General features: G+C 39.0%; 1 long non-coding RNA gene across 2 annotated transcripts in view; it reads left to right on the top strand.

The window, feature by feature from the left end:
* Nucleotides 1-8214: 8214 nt before the first annotated feature.
* LOC138407433 (uncharacterized) overlaps nt 8215-24275 on the top strand; it is a 90689-nt gene continuing 74628 nt past the window's right edge. For both annotated transcript variants that reach the window (XR_011240837.1, XR_011240838.1), the window contains exons 1-2: nt 8215-8323; nt 10208-10303. This is a non-coding gene — a long non-coding RNA (uncharacterized lncRNA). The remainder of the gene's footprint in view (nt 8324-10207; nt 10304-24275) is intronic.

The raw sequence follows: 24275 nt of genomic DNA, 5'->3' as shown, positions 1-24275 counted from the left end.
GTGTGTGTGGATGTGTGTGTGCATGCATGTATGTGTATATAAGTGAAATTAAACCTATTCATCAAGTCCAAGGATTCATTGCTGACACTACTAGTTTGATAAAAACGAATCTAGATGAAAATGTTCAAACATCAAATCTCTAATAAATTAATTAAAGGTCATTATTGGTCTAGCATTGCAATTTATTCAACTGATTTATGATTTATTTAAATTATAAATGCATGATAGCCAACTTAATCTTTTAACTATAATATAAATATATATAAACGAAGAAATGAATGATTATATGACTTGTGCCTCGGATATTCCATCTGTTTTGTTATTTCTGTATTGAATCTTGAATCTTTTTGTTTGCTTGTTATTCTTGAGGAACCTGTGATCTTTGTTCCATTCAGCCTCAACACATGTCACGTCATATACGACAGCTTGTATTATTCTTTTATGTCACCGCTTTTCAACGGACCTCAGGGGGTTGACTTTGTTATAGTAATTGGACAGGCTGATTAAAACATATGGAGGAGTGTTGCTTTTAATGAGGTCCTGATGAGAATGTGAACATTTGGGGTAAAAGTAATGATACTGACATTACAAACGGCCTCACCCTTTGGCTAGAGTTCAATTACATGGAGTTATATGATGTGTTGACTGCCTTCCAGACACCATTATGTGGTGATGGAGAGCAGATGAACCAAAGAGTAGCATCTGCCAGTGTTCCTTCTCTCTCTCTGTGTGTGTGTGTGCGTATGCCGTGAAGTTTTTGTGGCCATGAAGAGCAGTTTTGACTCATTGTTGTGAGGACGTTTTGGCTCGTCACTGCTTCAAAGGGATTTTACAAGGGTTAATAATTAGGTGTTAATGTTTATGGTTAGGCATTTAGTTGTGATGATTAAGGATACAGTTTGGGCCTAGGGAATTCATTATTTCTATTAGTGTCCTCACAACTAGAGAAAGACAGATTTGGGATCAACAATACTTCAGAGGGCTTTTTAAAGGTTAAGACTTGTTTTTTGGTTTTGGTTTTATTGAGTATTACGTTTAGGTTTTGGCAGTTACATGTTATGGTGAAGGTTAGGGTATGAGTCCAGGGAATGCACTACGTCAGTGAGTTTCCTCACAACTAGAGAAGACAAATTGTGTGTGTGCGAGTGTGTGTGTGTGTTTGTGATTAGCCAAACACGCCTCACCCTGGTCTGAAAGTAAAACAAAAGTGTTGTGTATTAGTTTAATATGTAATGAGTTTAAAGGCAATCACACTTTGATTATATTCTTGTGGTACATTCTGCTCATAATGTGTTTTGAACGCTCAGCCTCTGCAGCACTTAAGCATATTGTGTGATTTCATGGTGAAGACTGTGACACGGACTTTCAAAGCCCAGCCCATGTTACTTTTCTCCCCGAGCTCACTGCATAATGGCCAAAAGTGAGTCCCAATAATGGCAGACTGTGGTGGAGTACGATTTCCTGATCATTTTGTTATGATTATAATTACAATATGTCCACATGGTGAATGGATTACGTTTAACATTATGCAGTAAAGAACCCTTACATCAAGAGGCAAAAGAAATGACCTGACATTTCTATAATGGCTGACTGTAACTGTGCGAGTCGTTTTTTTGTCATTTATAGTGGCTGTCATTCCGGCTGCTCCTTCAGCATACAAATCCATTATTTCCCCTGGAAAACTCATAATTCATAAGCTCATTACAGCGGATGTGAATTAAAGAGGCTGCACTCGTCCTTTGTGCAATTTCCTGATCAGGAGTGGCCTAGTTTTGAAAGTCAAAAACAGTTTCAAAAGCATTTATTCTTCCAACTTCCAGAGATTCCTTCAGTGACTTTGAAAAGAGTCACTTTGTCTCTGTGTAACGGAAAGTTCAGATCACACAAAGTGCTCGTTCACACACACTCCATTTAGCCATGACGTGTCACACCGCTGCCATGAGCCAGGCCTCTGTGTCGCTCTGCCTTCTCCAGAGTCCTATCTTTTACCACCGTGCCACCATTTGATCATCACCTGCTGTTGGCCTCTGGATACACACGGAAGGGGGGTTTGCAGATCATGTCCCTCCCAGTAGGGGGCAGAAGTAATCCATATGTCATGTTCTGTGTAATCTAGTGCCTCCCATCGAATTTAGGACAGGAGGTGCAGCAGGGAAAATGCCTTTAAGCTCCACTGCCTCAGTGGAACCAGATGCATGCAGGGAGGCTCCGCTGTTCCCAAGGTCAGCCATCTGAGGACCAGCACTGACCGCAGCTTCTCTCCTTTCCAACTGATGACCACTGGACTAATTGGCTACGGGTTGCCTCTGCGACACTGAGAATGAAACTGAAGTGAAATGACAGCCCCTCTGGACTATATTATATGAAGCTTTTTAAAGGTCCCATATGGCAATTGTCGGGGGCGGGGCTGTGTGAGGGGGGAGCTCTCCCTCTTCTCTTTCATTAGCCCTGTCTGGTGTTGTGGGTGAGATGTAATGTGGTGGCAAAGTGCAAGTCAACATCCCCTCTCTGGTGGTAGCTGTCAGATCACCACCAGGCTAAATAAGCTTAGTCATGGATATTGCATTTACACTCTCCCTCTCTCTTCAACAGTGATCTGTGACAACAATTTGCTTTGAGGGATGTTAGGTTGCTACATATGATAAGGAAAGCAAAAAGTATACATTTTGAGCCAAGCCATGACACAAACACGTCAATCTGTCCCATTCATCATCAACCCATGTGTCATACAAGATCCAATGGGAAATTAAAAAATGGTGCGACGCTACCTTAAAATCCTGTCGATACATATGATCCACCAATAATAAATCAGTCTCAGCTGTCAATCATTATGCCTTTATCTGTTTTTATACTTTTAAATAATCACTTAAAATTGGAACTTGTCTGAAACCATGAAAACAAGAAATCAGAATATGTTTTGGCTTAGCTTCAGGGGAACAGTCCCTTCATCCATCTTTAAAGTTTATCGTTCAAGTGCAGCATTAGATTCAATGTAGCAGGAAAAAAAAAATCACTGCAGAAGTATAATACAATTTAGAAACCTAAAGGCAACCTATGGGTATCAGTGAGGGCGTTTCTGCACTGTCAGGACAGAACCAAGTATAAGAACACTGAGGTAAAGGTTAGAAGTCCAGGTTAGAGTATACTGCTGGCTGTTACATGTTTATTGTGATTTATTTGGAAAATAAGAGTAAATGCAGTAAAAGTTTTAGGCTTGACTGTTACAACAGGGTTAAATAAAGAACATAAAGCTGTGGAGTACTTACAGTAAAATAAAATTACTTGTACTGTATCTCTTTAAACTGCTGTTTAGGACTTTTAATGGCGATTTTCTATAGCTCAGCTTAAATCCTCACACAAGAAGATTCTGATGCTGGACCTGTAGCTGATTCATTCTGCAGCACCTCCAGTCATCACTGTTTCTCTCAGTGAAATCAATGCTGCTTCATTTATCAGCAAGCTCACAATGATAATATTAGCATGCTAACCACATAATAACCATTAACTCAGCAGTGAGCAAGTTCAGTCTTTTCATTTTCTCTTTTGGTGGACCTGAAATGACTTTTAATCAAACAACATGATTACTTCATAGTTCACCCCTGGTCCTCAACATCAGCATTACACAAACAAAGCAAGTATTTTGAGAACTACACAACAGTTTTTTGCTCAGATTGATCTATGATCGAGCACTATAGAGTGAACTGGGTGTACTGTACAAGCAAATCATATACTGTATACAAAGTATTTTTCACTACAAGAGGCAGCAGTAGTGTACGGGTACTTATTTAGCTGCCAGCTTGGCGAAGACGGGACAGTGTAAGAAATACTGGCCGTGTAAATTGCAGCTTGCCCTTGGAAATTTACAAGAAAAACAGTGAAGCCCTTTGCAGAGAATTTATATCTCAAATAATTTGGAGGGTGTCAGATAAGAGTCATCTTTTGTTGCCCTCCTACTTATTTGATTCCACTTTGTTTTATGTGAAAGGGTTCTGAACTGTTGGCTTCCGAGAGTTTGATGGCAATTTGAAAGGAGATAATGGTCTTGATTTGCCATCGCAATTACCCCTTGTGAGTGGGCAGTGACAGCTGGGAGAGGACGGTGTGTGTTTCAGTGTGGACATGGTAAATGTCATGGCATGTGCACTGTGTTATTTATACTTAATATCAACTTGGATCTTCCCAGCTACTACAAACCAGCCCCCACAGAACCTTTGCCTGTGAAGGTTGTATTTAATAGCTTGATAATCAGACTTAGTTGCCATTTTATTTCACTTCATTACCCGGTGTGACACTGGTTATGTTAGCCTTTTGGGTGCCTTCCATTAAACTATGTAGTGCACACCTCTTCAAGTATTTTCTTAGGCTTTTTAGTGACAAGTGTTGAAACATGGCAGGCTATCTGGAATAAAAAATCATAAGCAAAAAATAATACAAGTGAAAATATGATGATCTTTTCTAATGATGTAGGACAAAATGGTGTTCAAAGTTATAAAATGAATACAGATAACTTAAGTGTTTTGCCTATGCCTTTTGCTATTGCATTACTGTACCGTAAAGCACAGATGGCGACAATGAATAATAATGACGACAATATGTCATACCTTATCCTGATTCAAGATGAATTCACTTGAATGTGGGTGAAAGTATCTGAAGCTTCCTAATATTTGTTTTATTATTTTTACTCCATATTTATTTCTGTTCCTGCATGTATCATTAGTCCTCCCTGGTGCTGCAGGAAGCAGTCTGACATGTCTTGTATGTTTTCCAGCTAAGGTCATGCACTCAAGTGTAAAAAATGAGGAAGCACAGAAGAGCATATGCAAAAACTGGAGGAAAAATGAATGATGTTTTTCTATCACTCATATAAGAGATATTTGCTTTTACCTTGGCCCCAGAGGAGAGGACACACACACCGCAATCTGTCTGATAACCGCCATCTGTCACCGAGTGCATCTGTGGACCTGAACTCTCAGGAAGTACTTGCACCGAGCTGCACACTGAGCACACGGTGCCACTGTGCGCAGGACGAATCCATCAAGCTGTCAATCTGCATTTATTCACTTCAGTCAATGATTTATTAAATGAATGATTTAAAATGCCTAAACATACTCTGATGTGCTATGACAAGTGTCTTCCACGTCAGATTGAAATCAAACACAGAAATGAAGAGGCGCATTGAGTTAAAAGTGTTAAACAGACAGTCATTCGTTTTCATGAGGTGGAAAGGAGCTTTTTCTTGTGACAAAATGAAAAACAATCAACTGTCTGATTCAGCTTGACAACAGAACCTTGGGTTTAGTTAAGTGTCACTGACACAGACCAGTGGCCGCCATGACAATCTTTCATATTAAAACACTTTTCTGTCTGCGTACAGGGCCCGGAGGTGCACTACTGTTCTGTACTCTACTCACATTTGTACCTGACTGCAGCATTAAGTGGTGGATGGTTTAGCAAATAGAAAATTACATATTAAATCAAGAATCTGCCTGAACGTTTTCTGCAGACAGGGTTTACAGTGAGAAAATATTGAAATGTAACTGAATGTAGAATTGATAGTAGTGTCTTTCCAAACCTGATAGTCCACAGGAAACAGTTTCCTTGTTAAAGACTGTAAATTTCATGAATTTGAGTGAAGTTTCTCGGTTCTTAACAGCTTTTCTCATCAGCTTCTAACTCCAAGTCGAAACCAGAAATATCTGACCTGCAAAATAATATGGTGGTCAGTGCATCACAATCAAACAGCCATCCCCTATTAGTTAGTGGATGTTGTTTAATGTAAATGTTCCTTCAGTGCTGTCATAATTTGAATCCTTGCTTGTGCTGTATATCAAAACCAGTTCAGGCAATGTTCATTTGTTTCTATTGTACTAATGCCATTTCATGTCCTTTCTGAATATTTGGTTAATCCAAATAAGATGGAGACCGTGGCTCTAATAGTATTGGTTGCAAAAGTTAAGTTCATTATATGACATGATTTTTAAGTCTTCATTCCGATGACATGATGATGTCACTGTGACGTTATGATCGTACATTCTTTCTGACCTAAATAAAAATTAATTGGGAAAATACATTTTCTGAACCATTGATGACATTTCTGATGTCATTGTGATTTCTTCATGAGGTCACTTATCATATGTCATCATTTGATGGGTGATCTCATCAGTATAAGCTTTAGATTGTCTGTGTTTTTTTGGACCACGTTTTACCTTTGACCTTTGACCGGTCAGCTCCTGATGAAAACTAATGCTGCCCTCTGCTGGACTCTGATGAACCGCAATGCTCCTCTTCAGTGTGCATCCTGCTGGACAATCCATTCATTTAAAACCAGAGCAACAAGCTACAGTTTACAGGGATGCCTGGATCTTCTGGTGCGTGTGCCCTGAAGAGTTTCCCAGAGAGTTGTGCACGCCTCACACACCAGAGCATTACACACTGTGAAGGGCTCTGCTGAAGGCTTCACCCTGGATATTGAGTCATGAATATTTCATGCTTCATACCTTTACTCTCTGCTTGTCTCTGCCAGCAAAGCCTACTGGTTACCTTTCCCTTGCCACATGCAAAGTGCAGACACACAAGAGGGAGGTGTTTGACAGTTTGTTTATGCAGTGAAATCAGAAGGACAATCCAGCCTGCCTCAGCATGACTGTAACACATGAAAAGCCACGGCGGCAGTGCAGCGCAGAGAAGGTGACTCCAGTTAGTTGACATGCTGTTTATCAGTAATAAAAAGGCAAATGTGAGGCCAGCGAGTCCCCAAACATAGAAACAGAAGCTGTACAAAGGATTCGTGTGCTGTGTGTTTGCCTCCAGCTCTCAGTGAAACTACATGCTGAGCTCAGTATGGAGCAAGTGGAGCTTCCAAGACAATTCCTATGTGCTTGCATGCTTCAGAACCCTCTTTATTAAAAAAACTGACATGACGTCTAAAATGCGGATCACACTTCTCATTACGGTTGAGTTATTTAGACCTTGATGTGCGTGCAGCGTGCGAGTGTCGAGGATTTGCACATGTGTGGGAGCTTGGATTTAATTACCGGCTTCACATGCCATCCATCAGTGCTCGTGTCTTATTAGACATGTGAAGGTAACGTATGCTGCTGTTCTGTCATATGTAGGTATGTAAACACCCACGCCCTGATTGGGAAAACATCAGTTCTGAGTTGTACTACAAAACCTGGCTTGCTCTCAGGCAGCATTCTCAACATACTGCAAATGATTTGGCTCATTTGAATTTCAGTTATTGCTTTGACATAAAGAAATGCTGCATCTTTTATGGCTATATACACAGTACTTCACTGATGTTACGGCACACGACTTCAGGAGCCCCAATTATTATAGCTCTGGTTGTATGTTGCATAGTTGTGTGCTGTGCGTTGCATGATTTGTGGGACAAATAAAGGAATCTTAATCTTAATTTAAACATTGAAGCTCCTCTCATAGGATCTGACCTAATTTCAACGACAACTTTGTGCTCTTTCACCTCTCAGCTGATCAAGTTGGTGCCCTGTAGGTAAGAATTTAGCCATCGCCTCTTCCACATGAATCACCTTCACTCATCATTCATGTTACATATTCACAGAGACAACAAATGGCCTCATGTCTTCACTGGACTGCACTGAGGTGTAGAGGCCAGGAACACTTACTTCTGCAGCGCTGGAAGGTGCTGAGGTCGGGGTGTCTGCAGGTGGCCGAGGATTTTCGGAGATGGAGTTGAAATATTTCTACATTTGAAGAGAGACAAGGAGATATGTGACTGTTGGCTGTCATGTTATAGTAATACACAATACTGATGACAACATCACAGTCAGTGGCGGAAGAAACTCAGATTTAATTAGCAAAATGTAGTTGAAGTGTTTGAGTACTAAAGTACAGCAGTAAAAGTAGTGGTTTGCCTCTTCAAACTGATATATTACTACATATGACATAATTAGATAATATATACTGAAGCATAAATGTGTAGCAGCATGGTTCTGCTGTCATGGAGCTAGTTCAAGCGACGTACAGTTTTATATACAGCTGTAGAATGAACTTTTCTGGACAGTCATGTTAACTGTGACTATATGATGATTGCTTTAAGTGTTGATGGTAATTTTGGTTACAAACGTTAAATTCATGGAATTGTGTTAATTAAATGGGGGGTTTAGTAGCCATGTTGATTAAGTTTTTTGTAATAAACTTCGAGGCAATCAGTGTAACCAGCAGGAGGCAGTGTGAGTGATGCGCTTTGCTTCTCTTCTTCTCTGCACAAGCAGACACATTACTTCCTCATTGTGCTGAGCAGAGCTAAGGAAACACCTGTCACCTCCCCCACTCCTCCCTACAGGTCAGTGGCTACATCTCAACAATGAATTTATCAAATACTCTGAAAGGTACAGTCCTCTTCTCATGCAGTTTCACTGAGCTGAGCCAATACTGTGCTGCTCGTTCAGGTTCTCTCACCTTGAGTGAGGTTAAATAATGTGACAGCATTCACTGATGTTTTCATTGGGGTAAAACTGTCTCAGTCAAAAGGATCAAGGGTTGACGGTTTTCAACATGCTCCACAGGAAATCCTATTTTCCAGGATGAAGTTGATCAGAACTTTTGGTGTGTTCATGTGCTTTGAAGCTGGAGTCTGGAAAAAACATGGACGCCTTAAACAAAATGTGGAAATGTGTTTATCAGTGTGGGTGCATTTAAACAACACTTTTTATAGGAAACATTTTTCATGCCATATTCTGAAGCTAAAGTCTTTTTTAAAGGTTGGAACTCCATGTTTGAAAGCTTGTCATCTAATAAAAAAGGTTTTGCATGAAACTGAGGTATGTAGCTGTGTGAACTACAGACGTGCATTGGAGGTAGCAGATCAGTGATGCAGCCGGGTCACAGGCTTCCATAATGTTTTGATTGTTGAAAAAAGATGCACATCACTGCTAACATTATTCTCACACACATTTTTAGAGATTCAAATGTATTACTATTTTCCCAAGTGCATCAGTTTGTTTACCAGGGTTGAAACCTTGAAAACCTGGTGCACATATGTTGGAAACAGTTCTGAAACATTGAAGCTGGAGTTTTGAAAAGGTGAATTTTGAGTATGTACACCTGCACTCCTATTGCAATCTTTTATTTCAGTGTTGAATTTACAAAACCCACTTTTCAGACTTTGCCCAGACATTTGCGAGCTTTTGGCAGCATTGTGCCGCAGTTCTGAGCTGAAACTCCGACACTGATGGTCAAAAGAAAGTCTGGATGCTGAAGGCAGGAGAATTTACCACTGACCACTTGTGTGCTCTGTGCTGAAGAACCATCCAATGACATATGTCGTATACCAGGTTATTTGAAACCTCTTTCCAATTTTTGCAGCAAAGAAAAAAGGCTAGTAAATAATTTGAATGTTTCCAATCTATACATTAATCATGAAAACGTCTGTATTGGCTAAAAAGTGGTGTTGACTGCAGGGGATTCAAGAGACAAAATTGTAAGATTCACATTAGAAGTTACTATACAAAGCTGATTGTAAAATGTTGTTCATTTGTTTAGCAGGGATGATGTTAATAACTTGAGTGACGGAAATTTTGCAAACTTCCGTATTTGTTTTTTTAGACTTTAGATGGTGTTTGAATTTTTACACTGGGGGACACATTTTTACGAAAAAGAAAACAGTATCTTGTGTATATTATTTAATTATGGAGTTTTGTATTGACTGAATACATTTGGATACATTAAGAGGGGGAAATAGGATACTAAATATTGATGATCCTGCTGAGCAGAGCTTCCTTGAACAAAAGATGTCTCATTCTTTCTCATGTTACAACAGGTATCATATCTGCTTATAGGCTCCCAGTCAAAGATCTGTTGCATTTGTTCAGTCTGTTTTGTGTTGTTGTTGTTGTTGTTGTTGTTGGTGTGGTGGATTTGTTTTTCAGATTTTTAAAAAAAAATTTCTTACCATCCAGATCCTTCGGTTTTACAGTTAACTTACACCTCCTGGATATTCTCTCATTGACTAGTCGCCTATAGAGGAACCTTTATTTTGGCATCATATTACGGACTCTCAGTGAGCAAATTATCAATCAGTCTATGTCATAATTTTACCTAATTTTTCTCAATAATAGCCTTTAAATGGACTCCAAGGTTCCATTTACACCTGACATTAACTCTGCATCTGAACAATGACTAGTGAATCTCAAGTCCTTGCATTTACACCTGGTATCGATCTCAACAGGTGGCGATGGCGGACATTGTTAACAAACATGGCAGGTCCTGGGTCAAGTGAAGTCACAGATGGATGTTTATGACCTCAAGTTGGTCTGCAGGAAAGGTGAGTAACATAAAACTAAATGAAGGGTTTAATTAACATTTGGTTGGTCTTTTACCGTCAGTCGTCAAATAATAATTCATCCTCTGGGAGAGCTTGGACCAAAATAGCTAACCAAACAATCCTAACTTGAAACAAACCACAAAACTGAAAATACCCACAAGAGGAAAGGTTACAATGCTTAACTTTATTTCACAACAACACAAAAACACGTGAGAAAAGAGAGCAACGGAAACAAATTTCTGCTACGCAAGAGTTAGGTTTTAGAAAACACTAGCTTAAGGTTTTTAACATGGGTTTGTCATTTTCATTTTTTAAATTTATATCAGATTTAGTGTTTTTTTGTGATGTGGGGTATTTGTCAGGGTCAAGGTTCAAACCGGTCACAACAAGCTCCTCCCAGGCCTGAATTTTGTTTCTCTGTCTTTGGAGGAGTGGTTGGACTGCCAACCAATAAAAAGAAAGACATTGTAATGTTAATTCCGTCAACTCAATTCAAAAATGGCACCAAGTGAACCAATCACAGCTCTTAGGGTCTGTGTCACTGCAACGCATAATTACGCATAGTTAGGGCTCTGCGTAGGTTGCACGTCTACGTCTAGGCTATGGGGTAGCCATGACACAGAAGCATGAATGGGGCTAGAGACTGAAGTGCAGCTCCTCAGTCCTTCTATAAACCCTGGTGGACCGATGAGCTGCAAGACTCCAGATGTACCAACCAACAGCATGAGGAAGGAGAATCTAGAGATGAGGGCTGCAGAGCCTGATTAGCAACACAGCACAGGAATAAACTTTACACTTTTCACCTAACAAGGGGTGTCATTATTTGTTAGTGAGGGTAGACTTCATAGCTACTAATGGCTACTTATAGGTTTTTGCCAGGCCTGCTTGAGCCAGCAGGAAGAGAAACCTTTCATTTTAATGCCGTAAAGGCTGCATTTAAATGTGGCTTAGATACGCTCACAATCTAAACCAGGCCACATCCTGATGCAGCCTGGCTGATTCAGATCTCAGTTCTTTACTTGGGGAGGACAATTTATTTATCAATACTGAAAAGTGGTCAAAACTATGAAAATCTAATCCAGAGGAAATAACTGCACTGTGACAGTCATTTTCAAGCAGGAGACTCATATTTTCCATCCGTCCCTTCCAAGCTAAATGTAGCACGAGATGGCAGATGAGCAGATGTCATCTTTTTGTCCAGTCATATATCCCATTGCATGCCCCCCCTCATTAATAATTAGTCTGTGATGGTGCAGAGGGCCTTAATCATGACAGAGTGAGCGAGAGTAACAGATTGTGATTGATGGCTGCCGCGCCTGCTGAGACGTGGGTGGAGGAGACGGTAATGGCACACACAGCACGCCGGCAGATGGTGGGTGATACAGAGCTGCAGCCATGCTCCTGATTAAGTTGATTAGCCTGATAAGTAAAAAATGTGTTGGATTTGGCACCTTGTCGGCAACTGATTGATATTTCCCTCGTATGTTCATCACTTATATTTCAACGTTCAGGAGTGTGCTGCTGAGCCTTTCTCTGTGCTCGAGCAAGAGCCAACCATCAGTGGTGCAGAAGGCGCTCTCTACTGTCTATCGACAAGTGAGTCATTTTCCACTAGAATGTGTCATTAAAAAAAAGTCCTCTTAAAACATGGACCTTTTATAATAGTAGAGAATTGTCATCTGTCAAACCCATTGTTAGCCCAGTATGACCAGGGGACCCAATTGTGATTGATTAAAAAAAAAACAAACAATGAGGCTAAAAAGCTGCAAAGAGCGATGGGTTCTACAGATACGCATAGTTCATATCATCCATTAATAACATGAAAAGTATGGATTAGTGCAGCTTTAAATATTGACAAACACAAACATAAATCATGCATGCCAGAAGTGGATGTTAGTTATATTGAAAACAAATGAAATATGCTTGCATGCCCTGTTGATATAAACCACAATCAACATTTTTTTGCTTATGTGTGCATAAAAAGTTGAAGGTAGACTAGGGTGCGTTTTGGCAAGAAGCATCCAATCAATGTGCTTGAAATCTTTTAGGTGCATTGCTAATGGCTGATGATAAAACTGATTCACATCTTTTGCCCGCCCCTTGGGTATTGCAGTTAATACAAGATTTGTTGGTGGTCATAACATGAACCTACATTAATCCTATCGAGGAGGAGGAGGAGGTGCAACAGAGCTTCGACATCACTGACTGAAGTATACTGTCTGATAATATGTGACATATTACTACAAAAGCAAACCCCAGACATTTAGATAGTTAGAGTCTGTGAAGTGGAATTGAAACAAATTTTATGTCTTAAATATCGCACACAACAAGAAAATCCAGAAATTGTTTTTTAAGGGGAGAACTCCTTTTGCTCCTGTGAATGAAATATTTAGCATCAACTGTTAGCCCTCTGCAGCATTCATCCATCATGTGCTCTCACCTTTAACACAGCTTTTCACACTAAGCTAACTGGAGATAGCATCTAGCATCGATTTGGTTACCTGTCAATATGTATTACATCTTTAGCCAGAAAAATCCCTCTTCAGTTTCTTCAGAAAGTTCCCCGTCTTCAGTTCTTGTGCAGGTAAATGTGTGGTAGATGATTTGAATGGATAGAATTGCTGGATTTGTACATCAGCCAATCTACACTCATTGATGAAAAGGTGAAATCATGTTTTTATTAATAGCAAATTCATTAATGTGTTCAGATAGTTTGCTGTGTAACTCCAAGTTGTAGTCAATTGTCTCCTGTTTGCTTCATTTATCCTTAAGATGTGTGTAGAACTTTACTGGAGACTAATTGCAAAACTGGATTGACTGGACAGCGTTTGAAAGACACAAACCTGTATATGAGGACTAAAAAATAAAAATCAGGAAATCCAAGGAACTCTGCAGACCTCTAAGATAGAATTATGGTGAGGCATTGATCAGGGCAAGGGTGTAAAATCATTTCTAAGGGCATTTTCACACGGTCCATGGTCTGAACCAAGGTCCAGGCTTTCATTTGATGTGGTTATGGTTTTACTTTGTAATTTAGGGAGCAGACTATTGTATAATGTCTAAGACTTTTGTACATCCAGTCATCAGACAAAACTTGCACTTTTCACAGCAGTTATTTTGGTTCAGACTAAAGGAAAAAAAGTCCATATCAAACAAAGTAGGTGTGAAAGTACCATCAAACAGTAAAACCACAGTAATTGTGAAGTGGGTGAAATTTTCAGCCACATGGACTCTAAAGTTTGACTGTCTGGCTCAACAGAGAAACCCTCCATCAATCAGGCCTTTAAATGGTACAGCGGCTGGCTGGAAGTTCCTTTTGAGTAGAAGACAAATTAAACCAGGACTATGAGAGCATGAAGAAAAACATTCTCTCGTCCCAGTTGACAAAAATATAACTTTGTGCAGAACTTTAAACACTTTTTGGTAGATGATGCTCAACACTTGGCAAAAACCATCACTATGGTGAAACATTTTAAATGCTGCATCATGCTATGGAGGGTCTTCTCAGCAGCAGGGACAGGGAGACTGGTCAGAACTGAGGGAAGTATGAGTGCGGCCAAATACATGTAAGTAATATACAGATATAACAGAGAAAACGTGAATTAAACATTATGTTAATTTAAATATTACACTTATAAAATGGAATTGAAATACATGTACCTCGTAGGCTGTTTACTACTAAAGAGGGGCTAATCTGGATTGTCTCTTCATTGTCTTCTTTCTTGTTTAAAACGTTTTTATCTTTTATTTCTCTACTTTGATGGAGAGTTTTTCATTGTTATGCCCTCTTGCCACTAAGTTTTGCAGAGTGTGTTGCTCAATGGGGGAAACACGTCTGCAGTAATTAGTTCTGCCTTTATCAATAATGCATTAGACCTACAGGTAGTAACCGAAGCTAAATGGGAGGATAAAACAAGAACTGACTGAAATTGTGAGGCAGTTACAGAAAGAGTTTGAAAACCTTTTGAAGTGATAGTTATTCTCTACAGCCTCTTGCAGCACGGTCCAGTTGGTTCAACATGTTAATGTACAGGGATCTATTAGCAGAAATTTAATGTAGAATAATCCTCATGATGTTTTCACTAGTTTGTTTCATCTTAATTGTATGAATTGTACTTTTCTTTACACCTCTTAAAAGGTCCTTTATATTTAAATACTTTATATTTACATGGAGGGGACCCTCTCTACGGAGGCCGCCATGTTTTTTACATTAGTCCAGACTGGACAAACTAAACACCTTTTGAGTTTGTATGACAACTGAAGCTGCCACAGGTTCTTTTTCATGTTTGGAAGGAGAGGGTGAGGTGAAGGGTGTTCAGCTGCAACATGAAATTTCAACACTAGATATCACAAAATTCTACACACTGTACCTTTAAATGCTGCATGGAATATTCCTGTCACAATAGCAAATGTAAAAGAAAAGACTAAATAACTGTCATGTAAAGTGTTTCTAATTGAATTGTGATTCAGTCAATCCATGCATTAAATGGATATTGTGATTATACTTTAACTTTACTTGACTCATCAAACTTGAATCTCTAATTTTAACAACTTTTGCCCACATAAACACAACTGGTTGTGTTCCGTGTGAAGAGATTTTTCTATTGTTTGTGTTGATATATCACAGAGTGGTGAAATATTATTAAACACCAAGTAAATGGTTCCTAAGCAAATACAAAGTGTAATAAAGTTATAGTGCTTTAGGCAGGATTTGAGGAGTGCTGTGCAGTAATGCAGCAGCATCTGTTAAGTTTGCAGTAAGAGTCTGATGTTCAGAGTTGTTGTATCTGCAGTTAAAACTCCCCTCTGTGCCCCGCTGGCATCACATCAAATCCTGCCAGAGCCTCCTCTGCTGCCCTCCCTGCTGCTGCTGTAGGAAACATTTTCTCTGCACCTTTAAACAAATTTGTCAAAGGTGAGCAAGCAACATTAAAACTAGAATTGACCCTCATTGTGCTCAGTAGTGAGCAGCTTTATATAATACTGGGGCCTGCAAGCAGAAGCTATTTCATTAAGATGTTATTTTTTCCTGATACCTGCTGGCAACGTGGTACCACCAGTGTCCAATTTGCATATAAATGTATTCTATTTTATTAGTGTATAGTGAGGAGGATTTATTATGAGCGGTTCAGCATACAGACTTAAGCACAGTCTGACTCTGTTATGGTATTGCTCTCATCAAAGATGCTTCTTTATTATGAAGACTTCAACCAGCAGAGCCCAAACACAGACCTGAATAGCAGATCAGGCAAGTTGGTTTTATGGTGCTATAAGGTACTTCAAATATTTTACTGAGTGTGATGCAAACAAAATGCTGCTTGTAAAAAGGATATCAGGGATGAGACAGCAGTTTGAGGAGCTGAATAATGCAAGATGCTGAGACTGATCACAGCCTGTCTAAAACTCTTAACATATTCCTTCGCCTATGGCTGGATCGTGCCGCTCAGAGCAGTGTGGCCTATTTTTTGTTGTTGTGTTTCTCATTGTAAAAGAAAGAAAACTGCACAGTACAGTGGTTAAACTCTTTGTTGTTGAAAGCATAAAAAATGGGACATTACAAGAATGGGACATGCGCCATTCATGTCTCTTTGAACCCTTTGCTTTGATTCAGGGAGCTATCAAACATGCTTTAAGTCTTCAACATACGGAGCATGCAGATGGAACACCTGGAGTTGACCTTTAGTATGTAAAACATATTTTGTCAATTATTTTCTATTGAGTAAAGGCAGAAAATGTCATGTGGATAACATTGTAAAGGGTTATAAATATGGAAATATTTCAATTACATCGTGGTAAGGGGGGGGCAAGCCTACAGACACCATGAGGCCTGTCTTCAAAAAATGTTTTAAAGCCACGCAAACCAAGGGGGGCAACATGTCGAACCTTGCGAAACACATCGCATTCCAGCATGAATAAAGACATAAAATACCAACAGGTTAATGATTATGATACATCATACCCAAACCCATGCCAAATACCAACGAGTGTATTCATTTTGTGACAAGCGAACATTTTCATCCTCGGAGCTAATTTACTCATGTGGCTCATATGCTAAAGCAACCTTTAAACTAACATTAGCAACATTAACTTTACTGTAATTTGGAAGCTGCTAAAATCAGGTGTTCACAAGTGTGCAGACTATAGCATCATCAGTAACCATTATATTACATTTCATTTTCATTACAACCATCAATTTAAACTGAGACAGTATAGGTAATGGTAATCATCATGGCAATTCGATTTTTGTCAATAATTATCTCTATTAGTAGAATGTGCTCAGTAGAACTCACACCAAGGAGGTGTCTTTATAAAAGCTTTTCATTAAATATTAAGTAAAGTAGCCTTATATTTTGGTTGTAAGTGTAAATAACTACAGATATCACAAAATGAAGTAAGCTACAGGAGGCATCAGATCAATGTAAAAGTAAAAACTGCAATAACAGGTTATAATCTTGATCTTTACAAGAATGCTGTAAAATGCTGCAAAATGAAGGCCACTGATCCATTGACAAAGACCCACATACATGCATGAATATGAACAAACATGAAAAAAGCTTGAAGGTAATGAACATAAATGTAATTGTAAGTCTGGCATTTCATGGTGATGAAGCTCCGACCAAGGATAAGCCTGCACACTACTGTTAGACTCACAAACTAATTAAACCCTCTGCGATGTCAAATTTATCACCATCATTTTTCAAACCCAATTTTTCATAATTACACAAGTCTGGTGCCGCTGGCTCAGATAGAGCGACTCCGCCCATTCAGAAGCAACCTGCCCTCCAAGCGGTTTTTGAGCAGCATATTAAGTACCCAGGGGAGACCAAAGATGCTAAAAGGCTCAACAAGGCAGTGCGAGAGTTCATCTGCATGGACCAGGTGCCAGTATGTGTAGTTGAGAAAGCTGGGTTCAGAAACCATGTTCACAGTCTGGAAAAAAGCTATGACCTGCCCTCGAGGAATTCGTATCACGAAATTCCCAAGATACATAAGAGACAAGGTCTGTGATCAGTGTAAAGCTGAACCCTCAACACATGATCTTTTAGTTAACACATATTACTGAACTTATCAAAAAAGTATCGGACAGTTTGGACATGCACTCTGTAGCTACAGCGGCTATGACTCCTCAACATGAGTGGTGTTGATGACAATGGGCGTATTCAGTACAATAGCAACAGTTGAACATCTCATTTGCACTTTCTGAAAAAAGCTGCAAACATCATTACCACAGGCCAAGCAAACGGCCCAGTGCTAACAGGCAGGTTTACAATGGGCACTGCACTATTAACTTTAATTTGCATCAACTTCTAATTCATAGCTCAGCCCAATCTAAACAGAGACATGATACAGACATTGCTCGTTTCACTGTGACTTATGATTTCTGGTGGTATGGTAAATGATCTATATTTAGTTTTACAGTGATAGCGGTCACATTCATAGGGATATAGCATACTGGAGCAAATTCAGCATACTTTAAATGGTATCAAATAGCCAAAGATATAATCAAACATGAATTAAAATAGGTCTGTTGTAGTTCACGGCTCAACTCACTGGATTCATAGAAACATTATACCACCTTGTTTACATCCCCAAGGTAAAGGCATCTGTAGTTTAAAGCCCAGTTCAATATTCAGGATAATTATCCTCCAAAGAGAAATAAGACAAAGACTAACAATAGATGTGACAGAATCCAGTTTAGGGATGTTCTGGATGGAGATTTGGGTGGACAAAAATGTGACTTCAACATAGGACTGGTTTAATCCCATCAGCTACTAACAACATTTTAGTTTCTTAACTTAGACCACAAGTATTGCTTGACCTTAACCTTGTAGTTTTTGTTTTCAGAAAATGCTCAAAAGAATTTTCTGAAACAGTCATTTGTTTATATTCTTGGGAGCCAGTGAAAAAGACTGGTATCCTGCTGACGTCTCATACTGTGTGTGTCATTTTGGCAATGACTTGTGACCTTTTCAGTCATTTCAGCATGGGGACTTTTTGCTTGAAGTCAGAGCATCATGTTCAAGCAATTAGGATGACTCACCTTAACATCCTTTGTAGGTGATGGGGTTTTGGGGCAGTGGAGGTATGAATCGCCAATGTTGGTAGAGGTATTACTCCTGGAATATTTTGGTAATGAATGGAAATGAGCTCTGTCATCTTATTTCCTCCATCCGAGGGAATTTTGTCCATAAGGAGAAAGTTTTCTTGCAGAGCTCACACATTTTTCTCCTTTTTTTGCACCTCAGTGCACCAGAGTTCTTTCAGCTCTCTATCAGCTGAACGTATATTTGAAATGTTGGAAAGCCAGCAGTGAACAATTGTCACACCTTTGTTTTATTTTGAGCATCGTCAGGAAGTGTTCAGAGTGCTGTCAGTGCTCATCACCTTGCTCTGAAGAAGATGAATGAAGCAAAACTCCAGATGAAAACTGTGAGTTGTGTTGTTGTAGTTGTGAAGCCAGGCTCAAGGTAGGCAGATCCTGGCGACGCTGATGAACAGCTTCACTTTTTAGGAGAAACATCTGTGTGCCATGGATAGTAGAAAATAAGGAGTAAGACTGGAAAACAAACTTTTATCTCTGTTCTGTCTGCCAGCATTTTGAAGCTGACTTATCTTCTCCTGCTCTGCAAACAAAACTGTACTATTCCTAAACACTGTAATAATTAGGCTTGTGCTATATATATAACTGGTATCACTGTGCTACACAGAGTCAGACTAATAATCTTCTATCTGCTATGTGGTTAAAGGGTCAATGAATTGGCCATCTGTCAAATTCATATCCCAAATAAATAGGGGGCAGCACATTACCAGAAAGAAAGGGTGTCCAGCCCTCTGGTGCTACATTGAATGGATACACATGCAATTTATTATCACAATGTAAAGTTGTTGGGGCTCATCGGATAGCAGTGGCTTTACACATTCAGCTGTCACAGAGAAACATTAGCATTCATTTGGAGTCTTGTTCCTGGCTTCTTACTGTACTGCTACTGTTTTCTGCTTGAGTAAGTAGTTTCACTAATTTGAGATATCTTGGTCTCAAGCTGCTAAATGTTGAACCATGTTCACAAAGTTAGCCACAAACTTTGTTGGCGGAAAAATGCTAAATTGATTTTGAGAACTGAGGTGAAGTTAGGATTTGGGTGATAATTACCTCTGGGTTTGTCACTATGAGGAACATCTTGAATATAACACATAATTTGACCCATTTTAAATATAAAGTGTTAATAATTGCTGCTTAAAAATAGAAGAAATTAATCACACTTCTTTCTGCTTAAGATAATTAAAGGAATTCAGAAGGTCTTACTTTCATAGTTGTTGATGTTAAAAGAGGCATGCACATAAACATAAACCTTGTTACCTTGTTATGTATTTTTGCATTAGAAAATAATGCAAATCTAACTAATGAAGATGATTTAGTTTGTTTGTGATATCTTTTTGAAAAAAATATAGGCAGCTGTAGAATTTCCTCCATTATAAAATTATACTTAGGTTCTATTTCAGTCACTCTATAATAACTTCACACATATTTCTATGTGTGGGGGCTTATTAATTTCTTGTTTAAATTTCTCCTGGTGATATTCAGCATTTCACACAAAGACAATTATTATAACCAGGTACATTGTGAGGATAAAAAAAGGTTAAGAAAAGTTCTATCCTTGCACCTGATTGACCTTTCCTTTTTGAGTATATGCATACGCAATTTATCACATTTACTTAAATACTCCTCTTAAAGGTTATTTCTACACTCTGCTCTCAGAATGATTTGCATAATAATGTGGCTTAAAGTCCTGTAACTTTGAACACACATTGTTCTTTACACACTCGTTTTAAACATATGAAAGCAGTTAGTTCATGTTATCTGTTAGTTATTACCCTAGTTATAATTAATACTAGTTATTATTAGTTAATTCTTTCCAAACTGGGTAATAATAAATCAGGGCTCCTCCTGAGATCCCTAATCTCTATTATAGGATACAAGGGGCTGCTTGTGTTGTTTTCTAGTGGACAGTCTCCACTTTTCATGTTTTACCTCCATTTTGGTATCAGTGTCTGGAAAAGGCTTTTGATGGTTTGACAGTAATGGATCTGCATTAATGTCTGTGTAGAATATTCTTGGGCACAATCCTCGGTCACAGATCAATATCACCAGTCAGACCAGTGACTCTTGTCAGATGAATCAGCAGTAGCAGCTCTCTGGGATGTATTACTTTGCTCAGCATGGGCATCTGTGGTGCTGATGAAGGGGACGGACACACAACAACTGCTCTTTTGGGTCATCAGACACTGGAGGTAAAGGCCAGCCTGGAGTGCAGGGTGATAACCTCCCACTCAGCAGCACACGGCCATATTTAAACTTGTCCTGATCCCTCCTGTTTGATGCTTCACTGTGGTGCAAATTACATGGGTGGGTATTGATAGGTGATTTGTCAAGCTGCCATGTGGGGATTGGTTTTGTATTCCACTGGGAGCACTGTGTTACCGCCTGGGAGCGGAATGCTCACAATGCCACAAAGGGTTGCAGTGCACCTGTCAAAGTCGCCCGGTTTTCTTTTTGTTGTCGTTGTTTTTTTGTCTGTTGTTTTGCTCTGCTGGTGTCACCAAAGCCTAAAAAATTCATAATGGAATGAAAAACATAGCAGATGTTTGCAGTTGAACCAGGTAGAGTTAACCAAGCAAATGACGGTCCAAGTTTCTCTGCATTCAAGCAAGAATAATAACTAATTACTGTCGTTTTGGAATAATTAGTATTATATATAATGTGCAATGAGTAATTGATTACAGTGTTCAAGCGATTTGCAAAACACCAGTGACTACACACATAGGGAGCAAAAGACAATAAAACAGAGCCACATGGAATGTACATAATGAACCTCTGTTTGTCAGATGGACAAAAAAAATAACACATACCTCCTCCAAGGCCCAACATTATGAAACCCCCCTTATGAAACCACAATTTTTGGATCTGCACTAAATTCTACACACAATAAATATTCTTGAAGTATGCCTTATTTATTTTATCCACGAGAAAAACTGTGATGCCCCTTTGTCTGCGTCAACGCTGACATTTTATGGGTTCTCTCTTGGCCCCTCGTCCCATCCTTCCAGCAAGTTCTGTGAAAATCGGTTCAGTATGTTTTGTAGTAGTTCTGCTGTTGTTTTTGTGTAATTGTCGAAGGTAGGAAATGATAATGCCATAACTTCAGGTCTGCTGAACGTATAAAAGTACAACTGTTGCCAACGCACCTGATAGGTAACAATTCTATTTAAGGCTTGTTGTTTTGCCAGTGCAACTGTTGACAGTGTGTTTGTTTTGCTGTTGTTTACAGCTAGTCACACACTACACAAAGAAACTTTCGGACTCCCACTTTCTCTGAATGGCTGGGTTTGCTACAAAAGCAACCTGAGTACTGCACTTCAGAAAAGTAAAGCTGACAATGACAACAGACAATTTGTGTTTGTTCTGTCGTCAGAGTACATCCATGAAAAGGGAATATAATGGAGCATTTGAAGAGGGCACACTCAAACTTTGACATTTCCAGTGGAGTGTGACGCTTATTGGATTTAGTAACACTTTTATTGTTACTGCTCTCTAAGTGGATAATTATAAAGATAAATCAAGGTTGTTATTTTTGCTGTTATATACAGGCTGAACGGATTATACAGGCCATCTTTCAATTCACTGTCATGATGTGGCTCCTGTTCTACAGCCTGATAATTGAATTTGATTGCTAACACAGCCATGACTACTTTGCACTTTCCACAACCAGCAACTAGTGAAGACTAATCAGAATATCTGCATAGGTCTGTTCAAAATTACAGACTATACGGTGATATGTCTTGGCAGGAAGCATGCGGTCCTCTCATCTGAAGCATGAAACATCTTAAAGATTTCCTTTGCAAGCAACATTTACCCCAATCAGACACATTTGGTTTCAATCGAATCATCCACTTGTCTTTTGCATGTCATATATGCAATAAGACATGAAATGGCTTTGAGATAAAAATCCTTTTCGAAATCCATACCCGTCACTGTCTGGCTTGCCCTCTTTCATCACAGACCGCTCAGGGCAATGGTAAAACTGTACTTGAATTTCACAGACTCAGACTCCCATTGATCTGTCAGAGTCCACAAGCTTGATAGACCGCAGAGGTTCTGAGCACCAGGTCAAGTGAAGATGATGACGATGATTGCAGCATTCTTCATTCGCCTCATCATTACAGTAATAACTGTTTTGTGGCTTAAGACCTTAAGACCATTCAATTTTAAGGTGAAGACATGTTTTAAAGTTTGGGTTCAGGGTTAGACAAGTCTAGTTATTGGTAAGGTTAAAGTAAGGGTTCATGAAATTAATGTGGGGCTATGTAATGTTGACTGTGTGTGTGTACGTGTTATATACATGTTTGTATTATGCGAAATCGCGATGTGATAAACTGATTGAAATACACAGTCTGCACATTGTGATCTTGCAAAGCTGATATTCTGATATTGGTCTATTCAAAAAAAAAAAAAAACTTTCAACGTGACAGTTGTTTTTAAAATAATTCTTTCCTCATGATATCTGCATGGCGACAGCTGTATGTATGAAGTCTGTGAAAATAACACGTTATGGTTAAAGGAAAAAATGTGAATGTGAACTAACCACTAATTGCTGTTCGGCAAAATGACATAACATGTAGAATCATGCAAAACAAATTCAATTCCAAGGGTTACTGGGCAGCTTCCGTTTGAGGTAAAACTAACTATTTAATACGGTTTTATATGGTTTCTAAGTTTATATGGCAACCTGTCGCAGCTGTTGCTTGTTTACACATCCAGAAAACCTAGAGCATTAGCATTTATTTGGGATTGTAATTCTGGTGACTTGATGAAAGTCCAATATTCACCTAAGAGAGAACTCAGGGGATCTCTCCTAATTTGACTTGGAGTAGCATGTTTGAATCCAAGTTGAAATGGTATATACAGGTTTGGCTTGCACACACTGAGCAGCATTTGTATATTTTTTGCTGAAAACAGCTTCCTTCTTCATTTGTAAACAAGGCTGATGAGATGTGCTGATGTGTGGACTGCACAGTCAGGTGATCGTTGTCTTATTAGTTCATTTCTACAAACAACGCCTTGGATCTGTCACTGAAAGTATCACTGGCAACCAATGATAGGATCACAATACGATAATACTGAATTAGTTATGATGTTCAAGTTTAGCTTAAGATTTTCTGTTCTACAGCTCGCAGCCCCAGGCATAGGTGCTTCAAAGGTACCGTTCACATTTTTACCTGGAATTCAGTACCGGTACCCATCTGTACATTTATCTGATACTTGACTCTAACTGCTTAAAAAAAAAAAAAATCCAACCAGGGTTTTTCCTGCATAGAGAATTTTGAGGCAGCCGCCAAATTCATCACTATAAGTGGTTGCTTACTATAGAAGAATTGTGTAGCTTCTGTATTATAGTCCCAGAACTTCATTGATTTGTTTGAACTGACACCACAATATCGTTACTGATGATCACATAACCAGCACAAATCTTCACAGCTGCACATTCATACACATTCAGTCACGCTGAATTTAGAACCTCCTCTGACCATGCGTACACACAAATGAAGGCCTGGCTGTCCTAGAAAATCTAAACACACACCCTTTGCACAATATGTTCAAACACTAAAAAAAGTATTTAATTAATTAAATTTACGAATGCATTGACCACATGTGTTAAATAAACATGAAATGGACACCCATTCATTCTCATCATTTGCTGTCATTAAAATCTTCAAATATAGTTGAGATTATATATTTAGTTAAGAATATAAGAATGTTCATAAAATGGAACAGTATTTGGCTTTCATTAAATAGTGTATTGGCCTATAATTGATTGTATTAACCTGTAGTGTCTCCCCTGAACCTGTATGCTATAACTTACCATAATACATTACCCAGTAGCTCATGCATGTACATTAGCAAGACACAAGTCAA

This window comes from Paralichthys olivaceus, chromosome 4 (assembly GCF_024713975.1).
Source record: "Paralichthys olivaceus isolate ysfri-2021 chromosome 4, ASM2471397v2, whole genome shotgun sequence".
In the NCBI taxonomy this organism is placed as follows: Eukaryota; Metazoa; Chordata; class Actinopteri; order Pleuronectiformes; family Paralichthyidae; genus Paralichthys; species Paralichthys olivaceus.
The sequence above is the reverse complement of the archived record's forward strand: the minus strand, read 5'-3'. Positions and strand labels throughout refer to the sequence as shown.